Here is a 25629-nt window from a genome sequence, read left to right on the forward strand (position 1 = left end):
TCCCGATACCACGGGGGAAAGCTGCAGTATCTCATTGACTGGAAGGGGTACGGACCGGAGGACCGTTCCTGGGAACCAGCGGCCAATGTCCACGCACCTGCCTGCCTTCGAGAGTTCCATGCAACGTACCCCAGCAAGCCGGGTCCGGACCCTCGGTTGAGGGGGGGCCTGGGAGGGGGGATGGTGTGATGGCCTGGGATTCCGATTCAGAGGATGAACCAGAGGAATCCCAGCCTGCACTGGAGTCCCCGCCTCCAGGGCCGGCTGAACTGGGGCAAGGCCTAGATGCTGAAGAGCCTGCACCTGTGACAGAGCTTCAGGAGCTGGCCCCAGGTGAAGCCCTTCTGGCCCCAGAGGGGCTTGACGACTCAGTGGCCACAGGTGAGCCTCCTCCAGGGCCCGGTAACCCTTCGGCCTCTCCTGATCTGCAGAGGCTTAGGGCAGAGAGGCGAAGGGAACTGGTTGCCCCCAGGAGGAGTGCTCGCCTTAAGGCCAGAGGAGGCGGGGCTTCTGGGGGCCGGGACCGCCCCCGGCCTTAGAAGAGGATAAAAGCCCAGTCAGCCTGGCCCCAGGTTGCGGGAGCAACGTCGTTGTTGGCTTCGGACCTTCCTGTGTTCCTAATCCCTGCTCGGCTTCCTGTTCCTGACTATTCGGTGTTCCTGATCCCTGCTCGGCCTCCTGTTCCTGACTATCCGGTGCTCCTGTTCCCTGCTCAGCCTCCTGTTCCAGCGTTCCTGTTCCCCGCCCGGCTCTCCGCCTTGGACCTCGCCCCTCTTCGTGTGGACTCTGCTTACACCCACGGTACCTACCCCCGGGACCAGCACAGTGAGGCTACAGGGAACCAGACAGAGGGCCTTCTCGGTAGTGGCGCCCGCCCTGTGGAACGCCCTCCCATCAGATGTCAAAGAGATAAAGAATTACCTGACATTCAGAAGACATCTTAAGGCAGCACTGTTTAGGGAAGTTTTTAATATGTAATGCTGTACTGTTTTTAACACTGATTGGGAGCCGCCCAGAGTGGCTGGGGAAACTCAGCCAGATGGGCGGGGTATAAATAAAAAATTATTATTTTTATTATTATTATTATTATTATTATTATTATTATTATTATTATTATTATTATTATTATTATTTATTACAAACTGCCCTTGCTGACTCCCCTCCTGGTGCAGGGCAGAGTTTTATGGAACAAACTACTCCTTTCGGTGGTAGCAAAGGAACTGAGCAGCAGGAGATTCAGAGAAACTATTGTGGATGCAAGACTCGCTCTGTGCAAACCTGTAATCAAAGGAAAATAGCTGCAGCAGCCGCACAAGTACAGCCGCACAGCCTTAATGATAGAAGTATTGATGTGGAAGTAGTTGACCTCACTTGTGAAACTTCAGAATCTATAGTTTTTGATCTTACACAAAATGATTCTGTTGTGATTGTTGGAGAGAGTGGGCAGCAGCCCAATAGAGAGTTCTGACATCAACCGTTGTCTGACAGCCTCATATTTAGTGGTGGTGGTGGTGATGATAGCAGACACACAGAGAGTGGTGCTCTTGCCACTAGAAAGCTCCCCAGAGAAGTGGGAAGGAGGGAATTTGCAAGATCCTCAGGCACTTTGAGTTGTGGAATTTGCATAGACAGCTATGCAGAGATTGTGCAAAGCGGACGGCTTATAGTGTCAACAACATGTGGCCACATCTTCTGTAGTCAGTGCCTCAGCAATTTTCTTAGGCATGCTAACTTTTGCCCAATTTGTAGGAGGAAACTCACTCCAAAGGAGTATCATCCAATTTATATTTGAAGACATGGGCGTTCGGGAAGAGCCAGAGGCCATGGCTGACCAGGCGGCTGCGCTGGAGGCTTTGGCCCAGGAGAACCAGGCCTTGACCCACACTGTGCAGCAGCTCAGCGATGCGGTGACGGCTCTTCAGCAGCGCTTGGAAGCCCCACTGGCTCCTGGCAAGTACCCAGTGGCTTTGCCCGAGAAATTGGATGGGGCCCCGGCCAGCTTTCCCATGTTCCTCGCCCAAGCCAAGCTGTATATTCAGGGGCGAGCCCGGAACTTCCCTGACGACCGCACCAAGGTGCACTTTTTGATTAGTTTGTTAAAGGACCAGGCGGCCAAGTGGGCGTTGCCGCTACTCAGGCAAGACTCCCCCTTGCTGGCAGACTATACGGGGTTTTGCAATCTCCTGGAGGCCGCGTTCGGCAACCCCCTGAAAGGGAGTCAAGCCAACCGGGCGATTCGGCGGTTGGAACAGGGCAAGTCCACGGTAGCCGCATATACCACGGAGTTTCGGCTGTTGGCACAGGATTTGACCTGGAACGACTCGGCACTGCGGGACCAGTATCTCGAAGGGCTTTCGGACGAGATACTGGACCAGCTGGCCACGATGGAACGCCCCACCACGCTAGACACTCTCATTCAACGGAGTCTACAGATAGACGACCGGCTGGAGGATCGTCGCCAGGCCCGGGGCCGACGACACCTCCAGTTCTCGGCACCAGTTTCTTCCGGCAGCCCCTCGGTCACAACTAAGTTATCGGAGGAGCCTATGCGGCTCGGGGCAGTGCGGCCACGCCTTTCCCCCGTAGAGAAGGAGCGGCGTCGGGAGGGGAATCTATGTCTCTACTGTGGCGGAAGTGGACACTACGCTCGGTCCTGCCCTGAGAAACGCCGGCCGCAGGGAAACCGCCAACCCCCAGTAGCTGATGGCCCTAGCTACCGGGGGTCCCAAACAGCGCAGAATGGGCCCGCACCAATAGACTTGCAACATCTTATGGTTCCGGTACGTTTATACCCTCCAGGTGGGCCCTGGATTCTTACCCATGCTTTGGTGGATTCAGGAGCAACCCGTTCTTATATGGACGCTGCTTTTGCTGCCCATCATCAGGTGCCACTTCGGAACAAGCCAGAACCGGTCCAGGTGGAAGCAATTGACGGACGGCTTCTACGTTCAGGAGCCGTTACTCAGGAGACCCAGCCCCTGGTCCTGTGTCTCCAGCAGCACCGGGAGTTGCGAACTTTGGACATTGCCTCTATGCCCCGGTTCCCCCTCGTGCTCGGGATGGACTGGTTGGAAGCTCACAACGTTCAGATTGACTGGGTCAAACGGACTGTGCACTTCCCAGACCCATGTTCCCATGCTCAATCCGAGACGCTGGCGGCCGCGCCCACGGAGCAGGCAGCACCCACGCTCCCAGCCGTGTACCAGGACTACCAGGACGTGTTTGAGGAACGGGGGGCGGACCAGCTGCCGCCGCATCGGCCTTTTGACTGCGGCATAGACCTCCAACCCGGAGCGCCTTTACCAGTGAGTCGCTTATATTCTCTAACAGAGCCAGAGCGTGAGGCTTTGCAGGACTTCTTGCGCAAGAACCTGGAGCGTGGGTTCATTAGGCCTTCCACCTCGCCTACCGCGGCACCAGTGCTCTTTGTTAAGAAGAAATGTGGGGAACTCCGCCCTTGCCATGATTACCGAGCCCTGAACAAAATTACCATCCCAGACCGGTACCCCTTGCCCCTTATTTCGGAGTTGCTGGAGCGGGTGCAAGGGGCACAGGTGTTCACCAAGCTGGACCTCCGGGGGGCCTACAACTTGATTCGGATCCGAGCCGGGGATGAGTGGAAGACAGCGTTTGGGACCCGGTACGGGCAGTTCGAATACTTGGTTATGCCCTTCGGTTTGTGCAACGCGCCTGCTGTGTTCCAACGCTACATCAACCACGTGTTCCAGGATTTGTTAGACAAGTACGTGGTGGTGTACTTGGACGACATACTGGTTTACTCCCGTGACCCGGCTCGCCATGAGGGACATGTCCGGACCGTGCTGCAGCGCTTGCGTGAGCACCGTTAGTACGCAAAGCTCAGCAAGTGCGAGTTCCATCAGCGGACTGTGGACTTCCTTGGTCACCGGCTCTCCAGATGGGGTGCAGATGGACCCTGGGAAGGTGGCAGCGGTTCGAGAATGGGCGGCACCCCGGAACCGCAAGGACCTACAGCGTTTCCTGGGGTTCGCCAACTACTACCGGACCTTCATCGCAGATTATGCTCATCGCACCACCCCGTTGACCCGGCTACTGCGCCCAAAGACGCCGTTTTCCTGGGACAAGGAGGCAGAGGAGGCGTTTCAGGGGTTGAAGGCCTGTTTCCAGAGGGCGCCGATCTTACAACATCCTGACCCCTCTCGACCCTTTGTGGTGGAGACCGACGCCTCCAATACGGCTCTCGGTGCCGTCTTGTCTCAACAGAATGGACCTGAAGCGCCACTCTTACCCTGTGCCTTCTATTCCCGCCAGCTCCTACCAGCGGAGCGTAACTATACTGTGTGGGAGCGGGAACTACTGGCCATCAAGGTGGCCTTTGAGGTCTGGCGCCACCATCTTGAGGGGGCACGACATCCGGTGGAGGTGAGAACCGACCACCGGAACCTGGAGCACCTTCAGACCACCCGCAAGCTGAACCAAAGACAGATCCGGTGGGCGCTGTTCTTTTCCCGGTTCCAGTTCCGGATACGCTACATTCCTAGCTCTCAGAACCAGAAGGCGGATGCCCTGTCCCGGAAACCTGAAGACAACGCAGACACGGTACAGCAAGCAGAACCCACCACGATCCTACCTCCAGCTGCATTCCTGGCCACCCAGGAGGCGGAGCCACTGCAGGCTCGGGTGCGGGAACAGCAGCGGATCGACGCTTGGGCCCAGGAACGACTCCGGGAGCTGGCTGAAGGGTCCAGCCCACAGTATCCGGGGCTGGTCCTGCATCAGGGCCTTCTGCTGCACCACGGCCGTCTGTACATCCCGCCAGGGCCACTGCGGCTGGAGGTTCTCCGGATGGCCCATGATGCCCCAGCAGCGGGGCACTTTGGACGGTATCGGACCACCCATCTGGTCAGTCGTGAGTTTTGGTGGCCCCGCCTGAAGGCTGACGTGGCTCGCTACGTTGCTGGTTGTGAAGTCTGCCGGCGCGCCAAGGGCCCTACCGGGCGACCCCCCGGCCTACTTCAGCCATTGCCAGTTCCACCGCGCCCTTGGCACACGGTTTCGTTGGACTTTGTAGTGGACTTACCCCCGTCTCGTGGCTGTACCTGCCTTCTAGTTTTCTCCGACCATTTCACCAAGATGGTGCACTGCACCCCCTGCCCATCTGTACCCACAGCCAAGGAAACCGCTCAGCTGTACCTTCAGCATGTCTTCCGCCTGCATGGCCTACCTGAGCGTGTGGTGTCCAACCGGGGCGTTCAGTTCACATCCCGGTTCTGGCGAGCATTGCACCAGACCCTCGGGACAGAGGTCTGCCTCTCGTCAGCCTACCACCCACAGACCGATGGCCAGACGGAACGGGCGAACGCGGTGCTGGAGCAGTACCTCCGGTGTTACTGCAGCTACCAGCAGGATGACTGGGTCGACCACCTGGCATTGGCGGAGTTCGCCTACAACGCGGTGAATGCGTCCACCCAGCAGACCCCGTTCCAGGCCAGTTACGGTTACCATCCACGGCTGTTTCCAGATGTGCTGCCGGCATCCGCGGTCCCGGCGGTGACGGAGTGGCTTCAAGAGCTCCAGTCCCAGCAACAGCTTTTGGTGGAGCAACTGCACCAGGCCAAGGAAGCGTACAAAGCCCAGGCCGACCGCCACCGCCAGGTGGGGCCGGAGCTTCGCGTCGGTGACCTGGTTTGGCTCTCCACTCGCTACCTCCACCCCTCTCGACCTTCGCGGAAGTTGGACGCCCGCTTCACCGGCCCGTTCCCTATCGTGGACCAAGTCTCTCCTGTGGCATTCCGCCTCCGGTTACCCGCAACCCTGAAGGTTCACCCGGTCTTCCACAGGTCCCTTCTGAGTCCGGTGGCCCCACCCGACGAGTTCCACCCGAACCGTCCCCGACCGCAGCCAGTGTTGGTTCAGGGAGAGCCTGAGTACGAGGTGGAACGCATCCTGGACTCCCGATACCACGGGGGAAAGCTGCAGTATCTCATTGACTGGAAGGGGTACGGACCGGAGGACCGTTCCTGGGAACCAGCGGCCAATGTCCACGCACCTGCCTGCCTTCGAGAGTTCCATGCAACGTACCCCAGCAAGCCGGGTCCGGACCCTCGGTTGAGGGGGGGCCTGGGAGGGGGGATGGTGTGATGGCCTGGGATTCCGATTCAGAGGATGAACCAGAGGAATCCCAGCCTGCACTGGAGTCCCCGCCTCCAGGGCCGGCTGAACTGGGGCAAGGCCTAGATGCTGAAGAGCCTGCACCTGTGACAGAGCTTCAGGAGCTGGCCCCAGGTGAAGCCCTTCTGGCCCCAGAGGGGCTTGACGACTCAGTGGCCACAGGTGAGCCTCCTCCAGGGCCCGGTAACCCTTCGGCCTCTCCTGATCTGCAGAGGCTTAGGGCAGAGAGGCGAAGGGAACTGGTTGCCCCCAGGAGGAGTGCTCGCCTTAAGGCCAGAGGAGGCGGGGCTTCTGGGGGCCGGGACCGCCCCCGGCCTTAGAAGAGGATAAAAGCCCAGTCAGCCTGGCCCCAGGTTGCGGGAGCAACGTCGTTGTTGGCTTCGGACCTTCCTGTGTTCCTAATCCCTGCTCGGCTTCCTGTTCCTGACTATTCGGTGTTCCTGATCCCTGCTCGGCCTCCTGTTCCTGACTATCCGGTGCTCCTGTTCCCTGCTCAGCCTCCTGTTCCAGCGTTCCTGTTCCCCGCCCGGCTCTCCGCCTTGGACCTCGCCCCTCTTCGTGTGGACTCTGCTTACACCCACGGTACCTACCCCCGGGACCAGCACAGTGAGGCTACAGGGAACCAGACAGAGGGCCTTCTCGGTAGTGGCGCCCGCCCTGTGGAACGCCCTCCCATCAGATGTCAAAGAGATAAAGAATTACCTGACATTCAGAAGACATCTTAAGGCAGCACTGTTTAGGGAAGTTTTTAATATGTAATGCTGTACTGTTTTTAACACTGATTGGGAGCCGCCCAGAGTGGCTGGGGAAACTCAGCCAGATGGGCGGGGTATAAATAAAAAATTATTATTTTTTTTATTATTATTATTATTATTATTATTATTATTATTATTATTATTATTATTATTTATTACAAACTGCCCTTGCTGACTCCCCTCCTGGTGCAGGGCAGAGTTTTATGGAACAAACTACTCCTTTCGGTGGTAGCAAAGGAACTGAGCAGCAGGAGATTCAGAGAAACTATTGTGGATGCAAGACTCGCTCTGTGCAAACCTGTAATCAAAGGAAAATAGCTGCAGCAGCCGCACAAGTACAGCCGCACAGCCTTAATGATAGAAGTATTGATGTGGAAGTAGTTGACCTCACTTGTGAAACTTCAGAATCTATAGTTTTTGATCTTACACAAAATGATTCTGTTGTGATTGTTGGAGAGAGTGGGCAGCAGCCCAATAGAGAGTTCTGACATCAACCGTTGTCTGACAGCCTCATATTTAGTGGTGGTGGTGGTGATGATAGCAGACACACAGAGAGTGGTGCTCTTGCCACTAGAAAGCTCCCCAGAGAAGTGGGAAGGAGGGAATTTGCAAGATCCTCAGGCACTTTGAGTTGTGGAATTTGCATAGACAGCTATGCAGAGATTGTGCAAAGCGGACGGCTTATAGTGTCAACAACATGTGGCCACATCTTCTGTAGTCAGTGCCTCAGCAATTTTCTTAGGCATGCTAACTTTTGCCCAATTTGTAGGAGGAAACTCACTCCAAAGGAGTATCATCCAATTTATATTTGAAGACATGGGTGTTCCAAATTCATATTTTTTAAAAAACACTCAAATTCAGACTTTTATTTAGATTCAGGTGGTTTTGTCCTCTAAGATCTCTTCTTCTACTTCTTCTTCTTCCTCGTCTTCTATTTCCTCTCTTCCCCTTCATCCTTATCTTCCTCCTCTTCTTTGTTTCTTTCCTTTTTCTTCTTCTTTCTCTCTACTTCTAAATCGTATTCCATTCCAACAGGTCTGTGGTCAACTCGATTTCCCTCCAACTTTCCTAGCTCCTTCTCATATCTTCTTGAAAACTTCTTCACCTCTTGTATATCAGTTAGTCTGAATCTTTTGTCCTTGTAAAAGAAGGAAATTCCCTCAGGGAGTTCCCATCTATGTTGTATCCCATTTCTCTTCAGCAAGCTCACCAATTGTTTATATCCGTCCCTTTTTCGTAAAAATCTAGTGGGGATTTCTTTAAATATGTCAATTGGCTTTCCATTGATTATCAGTTTATTTTGGTAACTCATTCTCAGGATTGTATTTCTCATATCTAGGGAGTTAAAAATCATCAGCACATCTCCTGGTATTTTTTTTTTATTTTGCCTTTAAAGATCTTACTTTTATACTAAATACATTCTCCACTGTATATTCAATTTCTTCTTCTTTCATATCCAACCATCTTGCCAATTCCTTGATCATTTTTATTTTTATATTTTCATTCATCTCTTCTCCTACTCCTCTAAATTTCAGATTCATCTGCTTCTGATGCATCTCCAACAGAGCCATATTGTCCCAGACCTGCTCCTGAATTTTATTAAGATCTGCTACTTCCTCTTTGATTCGATCTGTCTCTTTCTTATTTTCCTTGACTTCTTTTTGAATTATTTTCGTTGACTCCTCAATCATCTTTGATCTAACTGTGAGATCTTTAATTTTAATTGAGAGTTCCCCTACTACTTCATCTATTTTCTTATCCAGAGTTTCTTGTACTTCTATTTTTTTCTCCATATGTTGTTCATTTTGTTTAAATTCTTCCTTTATTTTTAATCACAGAATATCTAGATCCTTAATTTCTTCCTGTCTGGAAATTTTCCTTTCCCCTGGTGTCCCCCCAATTCCCCCCCCCCCCATTTTCCCCAGCCATTTTAAATTAATTACTGTAGTGAAATATTCTATCTACCTGGGGGGGGGGGAGTATATAACCCAACTGAGATGAGGCTCAAGGAAACCAACGTCGAAATAAAGATAAAAGCCGTATACAATATAATCCTTACTTGCATTTTCAATATATGTCTCTAGGTGTCACTCCATATTCCCCCCCCCCCCCACAGTGACTTTCACTTTTTATCCCTTTGTTCCTAATTCAGGTTCCACCAGTAACAATAGTACAAAACAGCTTAGAATATCAGTCCAACTGTAAGTCCATCAGGGGTCCCCCTCTTCTGCTCTTCTATAACTTATCAACTCAGTCCTTCGATTAAGCGTCCACCAGTCTTCAGCCACTTGCTGGCCTAATCCACCAAAATTTAGAATACAGGAAGTGCTATCCCTTCTTATATCTCAGTTCAGTCTTTATTTCTAGCCACTTGCTGGCTTAATCCATAAAGAAGTGAAGAAGCAACAAAAATTAAAAAAGCAAACTTCCCCTTTGCACCAAACTCAGTCTTTTTCTAGACTCTTGCTGGCTTAATCCACAAAGAGTGAGCTGCCAAAACTATTTCTTCTTCACCTAAAATTCAGTCTCTTTCTCACGCTTTGCTGGTCTGAAGAGATTAGGTGTTAATGTCTCTTCTCTTTTCCAAAACTCAGTCTTTTGCCAGCAGGGATATAACATGAAACAAAATACAGCCTTTAATCCTCCAGCGTAAAACACAGGGAGTTAGTTTTAGCCCCAAATAAATAATATTATGAAGGGGCTTATCGCAGTCTCTAACGCCGTTGTAAATTCTCCACTCCCCCCCTTTCTGCTCCAAGCCTCCTCACACTAAATTATTCTTCAAACTGGAGTGTTGACGCGTTACCCTCCACCTCCAAAACCATCCCCGAAGAAAGGATTACAAAGTCCCTGTTTTTAACTCTTCTCTGATAGCTTGTTTCAGAATGTTCTTTGGCTCAGTAAGATTGTTTCTGAGGACTTTCACTTTTGTACTTCCTCAGCAGGAACTTTCACTTCCTTCTTTGTTCTTGTGGCTTTGATCTCTGCACCATTTTATCACCGCTGCCGGGATGGCTCAGCATCCGAATTTCCTTTGCTTATATTCCAATTTTTCTCAGATAAAAATATCCTGTAAACGTTTTAAATTCTTTTCTGTTCTCCTGGAAGATTGCCGCTTTCATCTGAAGCTCGAGACATCGTAGCGTGGAGCTGGTGGTGCTTTCCCTTTCGTGTCTGCCACTCTATCCCATTCTCAGGTCTTAAACAAAAAAACCGGGAAGCAGATGAGCCTGCTTTGATGCTGCTGGGTACCCCTGTCCCTCAATGAAACCCCCTTGAGGTTTTGAGGTCCACAGAGTCCTTGCGGAACCTCTAAAAGCTCCCGCGCCACTCAGAATCCCCAGAGGGGGTTTTCCGCGCTTGATGGCCGCTACTCAACTGGAAGTTGAATTCTGCCAATTATTCCATCTGTTATTCGCATAGCCTATGGCTTTATTTATGTACCACAAAAGTAATAGTGTAGTGTCCTGTGGGGGAGGTGTCCAGTCTCAAGTCAAACAATATCATGTCTGAATATGGCAATTGTAAGTTCTGACTCACTTGCTAAATATTCTCCTATCCTTGTCATGGTATCACATGGCAATTGCTGCCTACCGTCAAGAACAGTCCATTATGCAGATGTAGTTTTTGTTACTGCATTTTGCTAACTTGGGTGCAGTTTTTCATCTGCCACTAGACAACCCACCCCCACCCCCCCAAAAAAACCTATCAATGCAAGGATTCAGGAAACTGTGTAAGGGTCGAGGCACCCTAACATATAGTTTTGCTAGAACTTTTATGCAAAGACTAGATTGGTGAAGTGTTAGGTTCCATACAGCATCATCCAACAGTAGTGATTGCTGTACCCTCCAGTCTGGTGCACATTAAGGATTCCGCACAGGAATTCAGATTTTCCCATCACGACTCAAATAAGTGACCTCAAAAATACATTGTGCAAATTTCTCCAATGGGCAAAATGCTTTAATGGTGACTGATACACGAGGCAAAGCGGAGGTGGATTTAGGGCAGTGAAGCCCTGCACAAAAGGGAGCCTTCCTGCCTCCTTCCCCAAGCCTAGTTAGCGCTTTCGCAGCTTTGGGAATGAAATGAGAGGGCTCTAGGACCCCACCAGAGCCTTGTGCATCCTTCCCAAAGCCTGACACCTCCCTTGCCTGGCTTTTGGAAGGCACCAGGAGGGCAGGGTGTGTGTCAAATTTTGGACCCCCTAGGGCACCATATTACCAAGGTCCATCCCTGGGCAAAGAGTAATTTGTTCTTCAATAAGAGTGTCTGTGCAAACAGAACAGAAACGGTGATGGCAGGGATGAATGGAAATGACTTTCCGTTTAGCACTCTGTCTTAACTTCCACTCGAAAGCTGGGGGATGCATATAAGTTTTGGTGACACCAGATGCATTTGCACAGAGTATTTGATCCCCACAGCCCATGTTCACGGAGACAATGCCATCTGTGGAAGTCCTAACCATGCCACATGATTGACAGGCTATGTGCAAGTCTAATATGGGGTGTGTGCAGCTAGGCCCCTGCAGCAGGCTGCGGGGAGACTAAGGAAGCCTCCCTTTTTAAAAAGGTGTTCATGTTATGGTTCAGAATTTATCTGGTTAAATTCCCCTGGTGTGTGTCACCTGCTAACGTCAGCTTACAGAAGCTGGGCGGAGACAGAAGCTTTTAGAAGCTAAGAAGGAGGAGTTTTTCCCTGTACTTTCACTTCTTCCCTCTGTGTATCTGTGAGGGAGACATGGCTGAAAGAAGCCCTGGACTTTGTTTGCTGTAATGTTTTAATAAAGAGCTGTAAATAGACGGAGCTGTCTATGTGTGCTTACAAGAAGCAAGACTGCTTTACACGCTGTGTTCAACTCTGCTAAAAAAAGCCGTGACTGAAAGGAGAGACAGCAGGAGTTATTGCGCAGCCTGAGAGGAAGCCTGCCGGACCGCTGTAGGTGATTGATGCGGATCGTAAAGCTGTCTGACGTCGCGGCTCTATCGATAAGGCAAGATCGATAGATATCTCTACAGTTCAATCCAATGCTGAACTGGAAGCATAACACTGGCTCTCCAAGCTATCATGGGTGAGGTTTCACTATGTTATGAGACTCATTAAAATCGAATAAAAAAGAAACATGGGGGGAAATATTATGAGACTCACTGCAGCCCATATACCTCGCAGATTAAGGCCTGGTGAGATGCTGCTGATTAGCTGGATAGCTTGGGGCCAACGATCACTCACCTTTGCTTCTTCGCACTGTATCCAATATTGTTTGGGAGGCGGGTGGAGCAGGCAAATGGACGCTAAGAGGGAGGAAGTAGAACGGGAAGGGGGCACAGGGACTGAATTGGGCATCCCCCCCCCCCAGTACGCGGCCTACAGTGATGTTTTTAGTGAAAAGGAAGCTGACAAATTGCCCCCCCCCTGACCTTACGATGCAAGATAGATCCAATTGATTTTGAAGTACCATATGCTTTTTCATTGGGACACGGGTGGTGCTGTGGGTTAAACCAGTGAGCCTAGGGCTTGCCGATCGGAAGGTCAGCGGTTCGAATCCCCGCGACGAGGTGAGCTCCTGTTGATCGGTCCCTGCTCCCGCCAACCTAGCAGTTCGAAAGCACACAGTGCAAGTAGAAACCTAGCAGTTCGAAAGCACGCAGTGCAAGTAGAAATATTGATTATATTTCTAACATTATCTTTCAGCTGTCTGTCTGGGAGAAAACCTGCTTGATCTTCATGAATAATTTCTTGTAAAACCTTTTTCATTCTTTTTGCTAATATTCCTGTAAAGATTTTATAATCTGTATTCAACAATGAAATCAGCCTATAATTCTTAACTTGTGTTAAATCAGAATCTTGCTTTGGGATAAGTGTTATAAAGGCTTCTTTCCAAGTTTCCGGTATATCTCTTTCCTTCAAAATATTATTCATAACTTATTTCAGTGGTACCGTCAGGGTGTGCCTCAATTCTTTGTAGTAACTTGACGTGAATCCATCTGGTCCCGGGGCCTTTCCTTTTTTTCAATTCTTTTATAACCTCTTTTATTTCCTCATTCTCAATTGGGGCATTCAGTCTGTCTTTCTTTTCTGTCGGGATCTTTTGCACCTTTTTTCTTTTAGTTATCTTTCTATTTTCCTCATGTTCTTCTTTTCTTTGTTACTATACAAATGTCTATAAAAGTCCAGGAATCCTTTTCTGATGCCATTCGGATTTTCTATCTCTTCTCCATCCACAATAATTTTACTGATTGTATTTTGTTCCTTTCTTTTCTTAATTTGCCGCGCAAGCCATTTACCTGACTTGTTAGCAAATTCAAAATTTCTTTGTCTTAGCTTTTTAATATTCCATTCCACATCTTTGTTTGTTATCATTGCAAATTGTGTTTGCAAAACCTTGATATTTTGTTTTATTTTTGAATTGTTTGGTTTTTTAATCAATTTTTGTTCATTGTCCATTATTTGTTTTAAGATTTCTTTCTTTCCTTTCTCTCTATACTTATTTTTGATTGCATTCTGTTGCATGAAGAAACCTCTCATTACCGCCTTACTTGCATCCCAAACTGTGCTCATCTTTGTACCTTTATTGCAATTATCCACAAAATATTCCGTTAGCTTCTTTTGTGCATCTTGTATTATTTTTTGATCATCTGAGAGGTAGTCATTAATTCTCCATCTAAAAGTTCTTTCTTCATAACCTTTAATCTCCAATTTTATTGGGCTATGATCTGAGATTACTCTTGGTTGAATTTCAATTTGTAGAATTCTTGGAGTTAGTTCGTTGGAGACCCAAATTTGATCTATTCTTGACATTGACTGATTTGGTTCTGAATAGAATGTAAACTGTTTCTCTAATGGATGTTTAAGTCTCCAAATGTCAATTAAGTTACAATTCTTCGTCATCGTCTTAGGTAATTTGCCTTCTTTGCTGACTTCTTTATCTCTTAATCTGTCCATCTCCGTTGAAACTACCCCGTTCATGTCTCCCATTACTATAATCTTTTGGTCCATATATTCAAACAGTCTTTCTTCTAAGTTTTTATAAAAATCAGTCTTATTTCCATTAGGTGCATAGATCCCGACAATTATTAGTTTTTCGCCTTGCCATTTGATCTGGACAGCAATGATTCTTCCTTCTTCATCCTTAAAAATTTGCTGAGCTTGAATTTTGTTTCTTGCATATAAAACAACCCCTCTTTTTCCCCTTTCTCTGAAATTTACCTGTTTCCTCTGGGCTGGTAAGTCTGTGCTTCTTACTTTTGTAGAAAAAAGAAATCCCCTCGGGGAATTCCCACTTGAATTCAATCTTATTCTTCTTGAGGATTTGCACCAGTGGTTTATATGGGTCTCTTTGTTTCAATAATCTGATTGGGATGTCTTTAAAGATAATTATATAATTCCCTTCAATATTTAGTCTTTTTTCTCTGTTTTTCTGGAGTATCAAATTTCTCATTTCTCTGTCCTTGAAAGTGATTAAACAATCTCCTGGGACTTTCCTTGATTTAGTTGTTCTTACTCTCATCCTAAATGCATTCTGTACAGTTCTTGCCACCTCATCAGTTTGTAACTCCAACCATTGTGCTATCTCTGATATTAATTTCTCTCTAATATTCTCTCCTTGAACCTCAGGCACGGCTCTCAGCCTGCGGTTCACTTCCCTCTGTCTTAATTCATTCATGGCGATTGCATCCCATATCTCCTCCTGTGACTTATTAATTTCCGAAAGCCCCACTTTGATTTTCTCTTCCTCACGCTTCAGTTCCTTCATTTCAGTTCTTGTCTTTTTCATCCCTTCCTCCAGGGATTGTGTTCTCTTAGATACCTCTTTAATTTGCCTTTTCAATTCACTTACTGTCTCGTCAATTTTTTTGTCCATTTTTTCCAATTCTTGTATCCACTTGTTCTAATTTTGTTTCTAAATTCTTTTCACGTTGCCTAATTTCTGCAAACATTTCTAGTATTTCTCCTTTGAAATCTGATTCTTGTTTCGATCCTCTTCTATCTACTGGTGTTCCCCCCTCCCCTCCTTTCTTCGGTTGGTGAGACATTTTCCCAAATGTGCTTTGTACACTTAAAAATCTAGATTAAACTTAAAAAACTAAATTCCCACCACCACTTACAAACACCTTCATAAAAACCTAGTCCAAAGCACAAGTATGTTAAGTCTTGTCCCGTTAGATTCAAATTTGGTAATTTATATATTATGTATTATTATATTTATAGTTTATTTTTTTAATTAAATTTTTAACAAATTTTTCTTTTACAAATTATTCAGACATTTACATATTTGCCATATTACAAATTACAAATTTTTTACTTCCACCAGCTCCTCCCACAATCCTCATATTTGTATATTTATTACGCATTTCCTTTGTAATATATTGCCAATTAATAATATTCTCTCTTCTCATTTTCTTTTACAATACCCTTTCTCATCACAAAGCCTCTTTAAAACCGACAAGCGTTGTCTGTTCATCACAGATATTTTCCAGATAAATCGTAAACTTTTTCCAGTCCTCAGTGAACTTGTGGTCTTTCTGGTATCTAATTTTCCCAGTCATTTTATCTAACTCTGCAAAATCCATAAGTTTCATTCTCCACTCTTCCACTGTCAGTAATTCCTCTTGTTTCCACTTTTGGGCCATTAAAATTCTTGCCGCAGTCACTGCATATTGGAAAAGTTTGTAATCACTTCTATTAATTTCTCTTCCTGTAATTCCTAACAGAAAAGCTTCTGGTTTCTTTGCAAATGTATATTTAAACATCTTTTTCAACTCGTTATATATCATTTCCCAGAAGCCCTTCACCTTCTTACATTCCCACCACATATGAAAGAAAGACCCTTCCTTTTCTTTGCATTTCCAACACTTATTACATGTTTTAAACATTTTTGCAAGCTTAACCGGGGTGATATACCATCTATATACCATTTTCATTATGTTTTCCTTTATCGTCATACATGCAGTGAATTTCATATTTTTATTCCATACTTTTTCCCAGTCTGCTAGTTGTATATTATAACCAAAATCCCTGGCCCAATGTATCATAACCGATTTAATCTCTTCATCCTTTGTATGCCATTCCAATAACATTTTATACATTTTTGACATTATTTTGTAATCATTATTTATTATCTCTGTTTGAAATCTGGACTCTCTTTCAACATATCCCCTCTCTTTGAGATCTTTTTTAAACATTTCATTTATTTGAAGATAATGCAACCAATCATGTACATAATCCTTAACTTGTTCGTATGGCTTCATTTTCCATTTCCCTTCTTCCTTAATAACTATATCTCCATAAGTGATCCAGTGCCCTCTCATATTTGTTTTCTTTACACTCATAATCTCCAATGGAGACAACCAATGTGGTACTTTAGGTTATCCCATATTTCTATTAAAGAACCTCTAAAAATATGATTTTCAAAGCTTTTGTGGGCTTTCTTCTTCCCCAACCATAAATAGGCGTGCCAGCCAAATCTATTATCATAACCTTCAAGGTCTAGCAACTTATTGTTTTTTAATGTTATCCAATCCTTTAACCAACAGAGACAAGATGCTTCATAATATAATTTCAAATCTGGCAGGGCGAAGCCACCTCTTTCCTTCGCATCAGTTAATAACTTGAATTGTATTATATTTATAGTTTAGTCCTTTGTAGATTCCAGTTTCCAATCTCCACTTTTAATGTTTGAATGTCTTCAGCCCAATCAGATCCTTAGATTTAAAAAATAGAGAATAAAAACTTCAGACAAAAGCCCAAATGTGTATATTTTTCTTGCCACCAATTAGGCTAATCCTTCAGGAACCTTTGTAATCCGTTTGTAATCCAATTTTGTTCCAGTTGTACCACCAAAAAATTTATTCCTCTCAATAATACTCCAGTAATTAAAATCTTCTGCCACCAATTAGGCTAAATCCTTTCCAATCCTTTATAATCAAATTTTAATTCAATTTGTAATCTGATTTAGCTTTTGTAATCCAATTTGATTTTTGTAATCCAATTTGATTTTGTAATCCAATTTGATTTTGTAGTCCAATTCAATTTTGATTTTTCTTGAAGTTACACCTCACTTATATCCATATAAGTACAAAACCTCCAGACAGGAAACAACCAAACAAATACTTCTGAGAAGCCATAAAATGGGGGGGGGGGGGGACAAAAAAACCCAGCCACGACTGGAGGGACAAAAAAAGAATAAAGACAAGGAGAACTAAAAAAAAGCAGGGGGGGAAACAGACCAAAAAAACAAGTTGTAATTTCTCTTCTGTCCACTGGAGGCACAAGCTCCCAAAAAGTTCGGAATAAAGTCTCAAAGTTACTTTGTTTAGAAGTTTTAATCTTTTCTAAAAATCCTGTATAGTAATAATGGCCAATAAAAAGTAAGTCCACCTAATATCCCCCTCAGAAAGTAAGCAAAAATGTCCAAAAAAGAAAGAGAGTATACCTTCTTTTCCACAATTGCCTCCGTCTGTAAAAAGGAACAATGGAGTCGGAAGCTCCTCTTCCGTTACGCAGTTTTTTTAATAAGTGAAACTGGAAACGTTTTCCCCTTCTCCTTTCTCTCACAGTTACAAAGAGGACCTTCAGATTCTTCAGATATTTATCCCTCTGTCCCCCCCCCCTTTTAACTTTGTTGCTCCTTACGTTACTCTGTATCCTTTTAAAGATTTATTCTTTGCAAGTTAGAAGGGGGGGGGGGGGACAATAGCCGCTAGCAGCAACTCACTTTCCTTTCTCCAGCTTTGCTTGAGTTGATGCGTCTAAGCTGATCGCAGATGACGGCTGACCTCCGTATTTATTCCTTTCATATCCGAAACCTTCCTGATTTTAAAGTCAGTCTTTTTGAATCAAATTAAATCAAATTTGGGTCCGAATTTCTTACAATTGAGAATTAAGCGCTCACTCTGCAAGCTCGGGGCTTCGTTTTCCAGAGGTAGCTATGGCTTCCCTTCAGCCCACTTCTCTCTCACACACACACACACCCCGCCGCACTCTTCGCTCCCGCCGGGAGTTACCTGGCGGCCAGGTGGTCTGCGTTTTGGCTTCTGCGGGAACCGGAGTATCTGGACACCCTCCAGGTACTACTTTGGGGGCCACTGCGCCCTGTGGCACCCCAATTTTCCTCCGAAAAATCCGGGATTCTCCGCTAGGCAAAATCCCCGCTTGCGATGAGATTGCGCGCAACCGGAAGTTCCTTATTCAGTAATGTTTCTATCCTCCTCCTTTTCATAATCGACCCCAGCCCTTTAACATTTAAGGTTGATATCTTTATTTTATTATGAATGAGTTAAATGTAGTTCTTAATTTCTGGTCTTGTGTCTTATGATACTTATCTAACCCATTACCCATATCATTCAATCCCCTCCCCACCCTTCCCATACCCATACATTCCATTTTTCCTCTCCCCCCCTATTTTTTCCTAAGGTATTTCACCTCTCCCATTGTCCTAATTGTCCTTTCAAGGGGGGGGGGGAGAGGCTCCTCTGATCATGAAGCCACAGCAGTACTTCTTCCGTTATATTTGTTATGTCTTCACGCTGATATGTGTTCTACTACACAACGGCAATCAGTCTGCCTCTATACACAACGGCAACCAGTCTTCCTCTATACCCCTGGCTCACTCGACTACACTGAAGGAGAACTATGAAGCAGTGAAGTATGTGCTAGAGAAAATGGGTTATGAACAGCATAAGTGGTTTATTTGTGTTGACGTGAAGATGGTGAACTTTTTGTTGGGACAACAGTCTGGCTTCACCAAGTACCCATGTTTTCTGTGCATGTGGGATAGTAGGGACCGTGCTCAGCATTACTGTGCGGGAGGAATTGGTGCCTTGCAGAAAAAGGAACGTCATCAACGACCCTCTGGTGGACAGAGACAGAATACTCTTCCCACCGCTGCACATCAAGCTTGGCTTAATCAAGCAGTTCACCAAGGCTCTGGACAAGGATGGTGACTGCTTCACTTACTTGTGCCAGGCTTTTTCCAGGATTGACCATGGAGAAGTTGAAAGCTGGCATCTTTGACGGTCCTCAGATCCGTCAGCTCATCAGAGATCCAGAGTTTGGAAACTCAATGAACAAAGTGGAACTGGAAGCGTGGAAGGCATTTGTTCTGGTAGTGAAGAACTTCCTTGGCAACAATAAGGCCAGAAACTACACAGAACTTGTCAGCAACATGCTGACTGCTTTCAGAAACCTGGGCTGCAACATGAGCGTCAAGATGCACTACCTATTTTCACATCTGGACCGGTTTCCTGAGAACCTGGGTTCAATGAGTGACGAGCAGGGGGAGAGATACCATCAGGACATGAAAGAGATGGAGACCAGGTATCAGGGTCGCTGGGATGCAGTCATGATGGCTGACTACTGTTGGACTCTGAAGAGAGACCTCCCTGCCGCTGAGCATTCCAGGAGTTCCAAGAAATGGAAGTTCAAGCCCTGAAGTTTGAAAAATGATGAAGCAACATGCAATTTACGTGTACTTACCTTTATCAATGCCCACCATTCAGTTTACAGTAAACCTGACCTGATGGAGAGAAACGGAAGCCATTTCCTGATTCAGCAGTGCAAAAATACCCTAAATCAGTTGTAGAAATCTAGACAACATTCAAAAAGTAAAAAATTGTTGCCCAGTGTAGTTTATTGTTAGAGTGGCATACAAAGGATGAACAAGTTAAATCTGTGATGATAGACTGGGCAAGAGATGTAGGACACAACGTAATGTTTGAAGACTGGGAAAGGTTGTGGAGGAAAGGGGTCATGTTCATGGCATGTACGGTGTCAAAGGAAAATGTTATGAAAATGATGTATAGATGGTATTTGACCCCTGTAAAATTAGCAAAGATTTATCACAACAGTGATAATTTATGTTGGAAATGTAAAGAAAAAGAAGGTACTTTTTATCACATGTGGTGGACCTGCCCCAAAGTGAAAGACTTCTGGGAAAAGATTTATAATGAATTGAAAAAAATGTTGAAATATACATTTATTAAGAAACCAGAAGCCTTTCTACTTGGAACAATAGGTTTGGAATTGCCCGAGAAAGATGTCGAATTGTTTTTGTATGCCACAACTGCAGCTAGAATTTTGTTGGCCAAAAATTGGAAACTACAAGAAGTACCAACAGTGGAGGAATGGCAGATGAAGATGATGGATTTTGGGGAGCTAGCCGACCTGACCGGAAGAGTCCGTGACCAGAGGGAGGAGGAGCACCAAGAGGAATGGAAGAAATTCAAAGACTAGACTTCTGCGTAGTCTTTGCTCATGGTCAGATGCGTCTCTCCCACTTTGCCAAGGTCGGGAGGTACGCGTTCGTTAGCGGAGCTAGAAGGGGGAGCTAAGGCTAAGCTGACCCCGAAGCCTTGGAAGGAGATTCCAGGGTGATATGGCGTTGCTGCAGCATGAAGAAGAGGACCCCCAGACCATTTTCAAGCTCCTAAAAGCTGAGCAAGAAGGGGGAGAAGGGGGAGAACTTCTTCGGTGCTAGTTCCTGCAACCCTCCGCTGACGAGAAGCTCAAGCCCGTGGGTATGTCTATGGCTACACTTCTAACAAACTGAAGCAAACCTAAACGATTAGCCTATTTTACTTACTGAACTTGCTAATTTACGATTAAAACAAAGCGTTTGATCTTAAAACAAAGTGTTTGAACCTAAATGGCTTTTCGCAACTGACCAAGATTTACCTACAAGCTATACCAGACTGTTTTTTTTTCCAAAAAAAGACGTCTATTCCATTAATACCTAAGACGTTTTAGCCATCTTTTCCTGCTGAAGTTATGAACAAAAAGATTACCTGTGGCTTCATTAGTGTTGTGACAGAAATAAACCAAGAAGTCATGAAGAAGAAATAATAATAATAAAAAAGACCCTTCCCAAGTGGTGAAATATATAAAGGGGTTTCCAGACTCTTCAGTATAAAATTAACTGTTGTTCACAAGTTAGTTTTCAACTGTCTGTTCACGCTGGCAAAAGGAATATAAGAGGCCAGAGACTCCCAGAGAACGGTGGTGAATGAGAGAGTGATTGATTCCAAAGCTATAAAACTGTCACAAGACTGATAAACATCGCCTCCCCTCTCCCAAGAAGTGTGGCTATCCTCCCCTTCTGGGAGTTTCTGCTTTTCTTCGGCTGTGGACTGCTACGGAGTATAAATCAATTTAGTAACAGCTAAGAGTACTTCTGCTGACTCACGCACTCCAACATTTTCTTAGACTGACATTTTCCTGGTTTGAGGAACGGAAATGAACTGTATTAGACTGACATAGATTGAGAAGGGGGTCGAAAATCGCAGAGAGGGAGTGACTCAAACAGCGACATCAGCTGGTGAAAGAAAACTTTGCACTCTTTTGAAAAAGACGTTCCTCTAATAAGACTTATAAGAGCAATTACAGGGATTTTTGCAAGATCTGCAACTAGTGAAGATCCCAAAACGCTGCATCATAATCTGCTGAAAGAGACAAGGTTTCATAAATTTTTATAGACCCTATATCCCATTACTGGAATAGCATTCCTGTTACCTCTGGAAAAGTAACATCTAGAGAGAACTTAATAGCACATAACATTATTGCATTGTACATTATTAATTGAAAATACTCCCCAGCTCTTTTCTTATTATTTAAATATACTTTTCGTATTTTCTTCCCCCTCTTTATTTCTTTACAAATTATAAATTGCATTATTATTATTACTTCTTTTGCTTTATTTTTCTCTTACCCTCCCATCCTTTCTTTGTTTCTTTTGTAATTTTTTTTGTGTTTTTGTTTTGTTTTGTTTCTCTGTTTGTTTCATTTTTGTTGTTTTTCTGGTTGTTTTTGTGTGGTTTTCAACTTGTGTAGTTTTGTCTTTTTTTGTTGTTGTTTTGGTTTTTTGTTGCTTTTTTCTGTTTTTGTTTGCTTTGCCTTTCGCTATCTATTTGTAGCTAATGCAGCTGATATTAGCATCAGATGTCATTAGCTTTGTTGCAAGGTGCTGATCAACTGAACCGCTAACCTGTTTAAAGATTTATATATATGATCTATTACCCTGAATGATTAAGTGAACACAAGGATTGCAATCATTTATTATATTTATTTGTTCTGATGAATTTGTGATATTGCTGTATTGATGCTTGGCTGTAACTAATTAGATAATTGTTCATAATCAATTTAAAATATATTTAGTGAAACTGGGAATATAAAAAATTAGTGGATACATAGGCCGGAGATTACTATCAGACTGGTAAAATTGTCGTAATTGTATTAAGAAAGATTGAACTTAATTGACATTCATTAATTATCACATTGGAAATATTGACACGATTGTATTAAGAAAGATTGAACTTAATTGATATTCAATCTGTAAGACAGAAGGAAAGAGAATAAATTACCTAGTGAGCTAATTGAATTTCTTAGTGATGTATGGTAAAAAAAACCAACTGTGTCAGGTTCTGCAGCTGTTTCAGCCTCACAAATCAGGAGAACTTCTGTAATTGACATGGATCAACCACTAGATATGAGAGAATTAATTTTAAGTTTGAAGAAAGATATCCAAGATTTAAAAAAATAATGTAAATGAAAAGGCAAAAGCAACAGAAGAAAAACTTATTTCAATGGGAGTTAAAATAGATGAAAATGTGAAAATAGCAGCTGAGTTATCAACTCAGGTCAACAATTTAGTACGAAAAAATTCAGAACTGACGAAAATAGTGCTAGACCTTAAAGGTAAAACACAGAACCTAGAGGAAGCTCAGATTGGATTGATCTTTATTATGGCCATTGGCCCGTCACACGACAGTTTCCCATACCACCATAATGTACTTGAACCTCCAAATTTAAAACCACCAAAACTTACAAAAAACAGACAAGAACCAAAGCAAAACAAAAACAAAAGACCAACATCATACATTACAATAAATTTGTAACATAAACATCGCCCTCTGCTCATAAATTAATAGAAGACATCAATGGTGATATCACCTAATTACATCCTAAAACATAGATCATGGTTTAAAGGGATTATCCGAGCCACACAGGAGTCCGTTTCTCTTCTTTAGGGATAGGACGCTGATCAAGAATCTGGCAACCATGAGTGATCTTAGGGGGTCATCATCATTTAATAGATATCTCAGTTTGGCTTCAGTCGTATCATCGGCAATTCCCTTTAGATATTGAGCAAGGAACTTGCTCCTGGCCGATAAGTGAAAAGCACAATCAAGAATTATGTGATGCAACGATTCCGGTGCCCCACAATTACAATCACATAAGAGCGATATCTGTCCATTGGAGAATCTATTTCTCAGCACGTTCAATGGGAAGGTGTTGAATCTTGCCTTTACAAAGGCATATCTATGAGCCGAAGAAGTTAAGGAATTCAAATAGTTTGGGAGCCTTAAGAGGGGTAATAAACCAAGGTTTAGAGGTGAGCAGGTACCATTGCCCAAGACCATTTTCTGCTGCAAGTCCATCTCCTCTAGTTTACAGGTTACTGTTCTTTTAGCTGGAACTATGTCCTGCTCTAGTAATTTGGATGGGGAGATTCCCATTGCCGTAATTTTTAGCTGTAAATTTTTTACCCATGGGCTCTGGAAATCATCTCTCCACATACATTGTATCAAGTACAAGTTTGGGAGATTGTGCCATAAAAATAACCAGTGACAAAGTATGTGCTTCCACAGAGCGTTTTCCAGGGATACAGTGTTAAGTTCCATGCGTAACGCTGTATTACTTACACAGTTGGGCAGTTTCAATATCCCTCTTAAAAACTGATTTTGAATAACCTCTAGGTGAGATAGGTTGACAAAAGTCCCCCAAATTGAGATGGCATAAGCAATTGTCAGAATCACCTTGGCCTTGAAGACTTTCAACGCCGATGGGATATGAAGGGCCCCATCGGTGAAGAAGAATCACAAGATTGCCAAGGAGATAGTTTTGGCTCTATTTGTAACATAGGCTACATGGGCCTTCCATCTAAGGTTATGTTGTAACCAAACTCCCAAATATTGGAATTTATAGACTTGTTCGATGACTCTCCCATCAATTTTCCAATTATGGAGTTTCCGGCTCTTTGAGAAAATTAGGATCTTAGATTTTCCATAATTAATTGTAAGGGAATTTGCGTTACAATATGATCCAAAAAATTTTAAGGCCCTCCTGAGACCTACTCTAGAAAAGGAAAGGATGACTGCGTCATCCGCATATAGTAACAAAGGGCAGCGATAAAGTGCTAGGCGGGGTGCATGAATCCTTTCTTGAGCCTCTATTAGGGGAGTCCTCATGTCGCTTATGAACAAATTGAACAGGAATGGAGCCAGTATACAACCCTGTCGGACACCTCTGTTAATGGGAATTGAATTGGTGAGATCACCCTCCGGGGTGAATCTCACTCTAGCCGCTGAGTTCTCATGGAGTTTGATTATTAGCCAGAGAAGCCTTCTGTCGATGCCCCAGCGGGTGAGTTTTTCCCAGAGGATGCTCCTGGGGATACTATTGAATGCTGCCCTTAGGTCAATGAATGCCACACAGAGTTGGCCACCCTTTGGGGTGGAATATTTCCAGGCAAAATGCTGTAAAATTAGAATATGATTAATTGTTGACTGTTTTGGGCGGAATCCAGCTTGTTCGGGCCCAATTAATTTTTTCTCTTCGGACCATTGGATAAGTCTGTTCAGCAGGAAGCGGGCATACAGTTTCCCCACTATTGAGAGCAGACTGATATTTCTGTAATTCCCCGGGTCATCTGGTGAGCCCTTTTTGTGGATTGGAACGATAACAGCGTCCTTCCATACTTCCGGGATCATTCCAGAGTTGTTAACGGCATTGAAGATGGTCGCCAGGACTTTGGCCCACCAGTCCGTGTGGTATTTTATAGCTTCTGCCGGGATCAGGTCTGGCCCAGGTGCTTTCCCTGTTTTGAGTTTAACGATCAAATCATGGATGTCTTCCGGATCGGTGGGGGGCCAGAGGGGAAGCTGATCTTGGAATTCATCTCTTGTATTAGCAATACAGTCAGTTGTGGCAAAGTAATTTTTTAAATAAGATTCCCAAACCGGGGCAGGAATAATAGTCAAAGGGTATCTTTTAGTTCTTTTATTTACCAGGAGCCAAAATTGTCTGGAGTTCCGTGATGATGAGGCTTCTATGATTGCCCGCCATTGATTCACTTGCCATTCCTGTCTGGCTTCCTTTTGAATTTGCTTGTAGGCCGATTTTGCTTGGAAATATTCTTTTGGCAAAACCGTTGCCCCGGAGGCTTTATACTCTTTGTAGATGTTACCAAGAAGTTGTCTAGCCTGTTTACAAGCACTGTTAAACCACAATGCACCTATCTTCCTTTGTGTTCAGTTTATTTTATGTGTCGGGACAGAGAAAAAAGACGTTAGATCTTCCGACAAATTCGAGAATAGTCTTAGAGTTTGGTCATAATCATAATAATCCTCGATTAAGCCTGAATATGCTTGTTTTAGTCCTTGTTGGAAATATGCTGAGTATTTTTGGGCCTGTAGTTCGGACCATTTTACACTTTTGATTTGCAATGCTGAGTTCGTAATCAGATGTGTTGGGTGTCTGTCTCCATCTGGGGTCCAGTCTATAGTCATTATAGCGACCAACGGTAGGTGGTCGCTCAGTTGAATATTTTCAACTTTAAAATGGGAAAATTTGGGGAATATGTCATAAGATACTAACATATAATCCAGGACACTGTTTGCAGAGGAGCTTATGTGTGTAAACTCACCCGGTACGTCAGGCGGGCAGTTCCCGTTTA

General features: G+C 44.8%; 1 protein-coding gene and 2 pseudogenes across 3 annotated transcripts in view; 2 read left to right on the forward strand and 1 right to left on the reverse strand.

Moving 5' to 3' along the window:
- The window catches only part of LOC309361223 (uncharacterized protein), a gene marked incomplete at its 3' end in the record, with an annotated part of 497879 nt that overhangs the window by 273987 nt on the left and 198263 nt on the right, over nucleotides 1-25629 (reverse strand). The gene's annotated exons all lie outside the window — the stretch shown is intronic.
- Nucleotides 1142-1792, forward strand: LOC309361227 (E3 ubiquitin-protein ligase RNF4 pseudogene; annotated as a pseudogene). The gene has a single exon. The product of its transcript is annotated as an E3 ubiquitin-protein ligase RNF4 pseudogene (transcript).
- Nucleotides 7067-7717, forward strand: LOC309361204 (E3 ubiquitin-protein ligase RNF4 pseudogene; annotated as a pseudogene). Its single transcript has one exon. The product of its transcript is annotated as an E3 ubiquitin-protein ligase RNF4 pseudogene (transcript).

Source organism: Podarcis melisellensis (assembly GCF_964234715.1).
Source record: "Podarcis melisellensis genome assembly, chromosome: W".
Lineage (NCBI taxonomy): Eukaryota > Metazoa > Chordata > Lepidosauria > Squamata > Lacertidae > Podarcis > Podarcis melisellensis.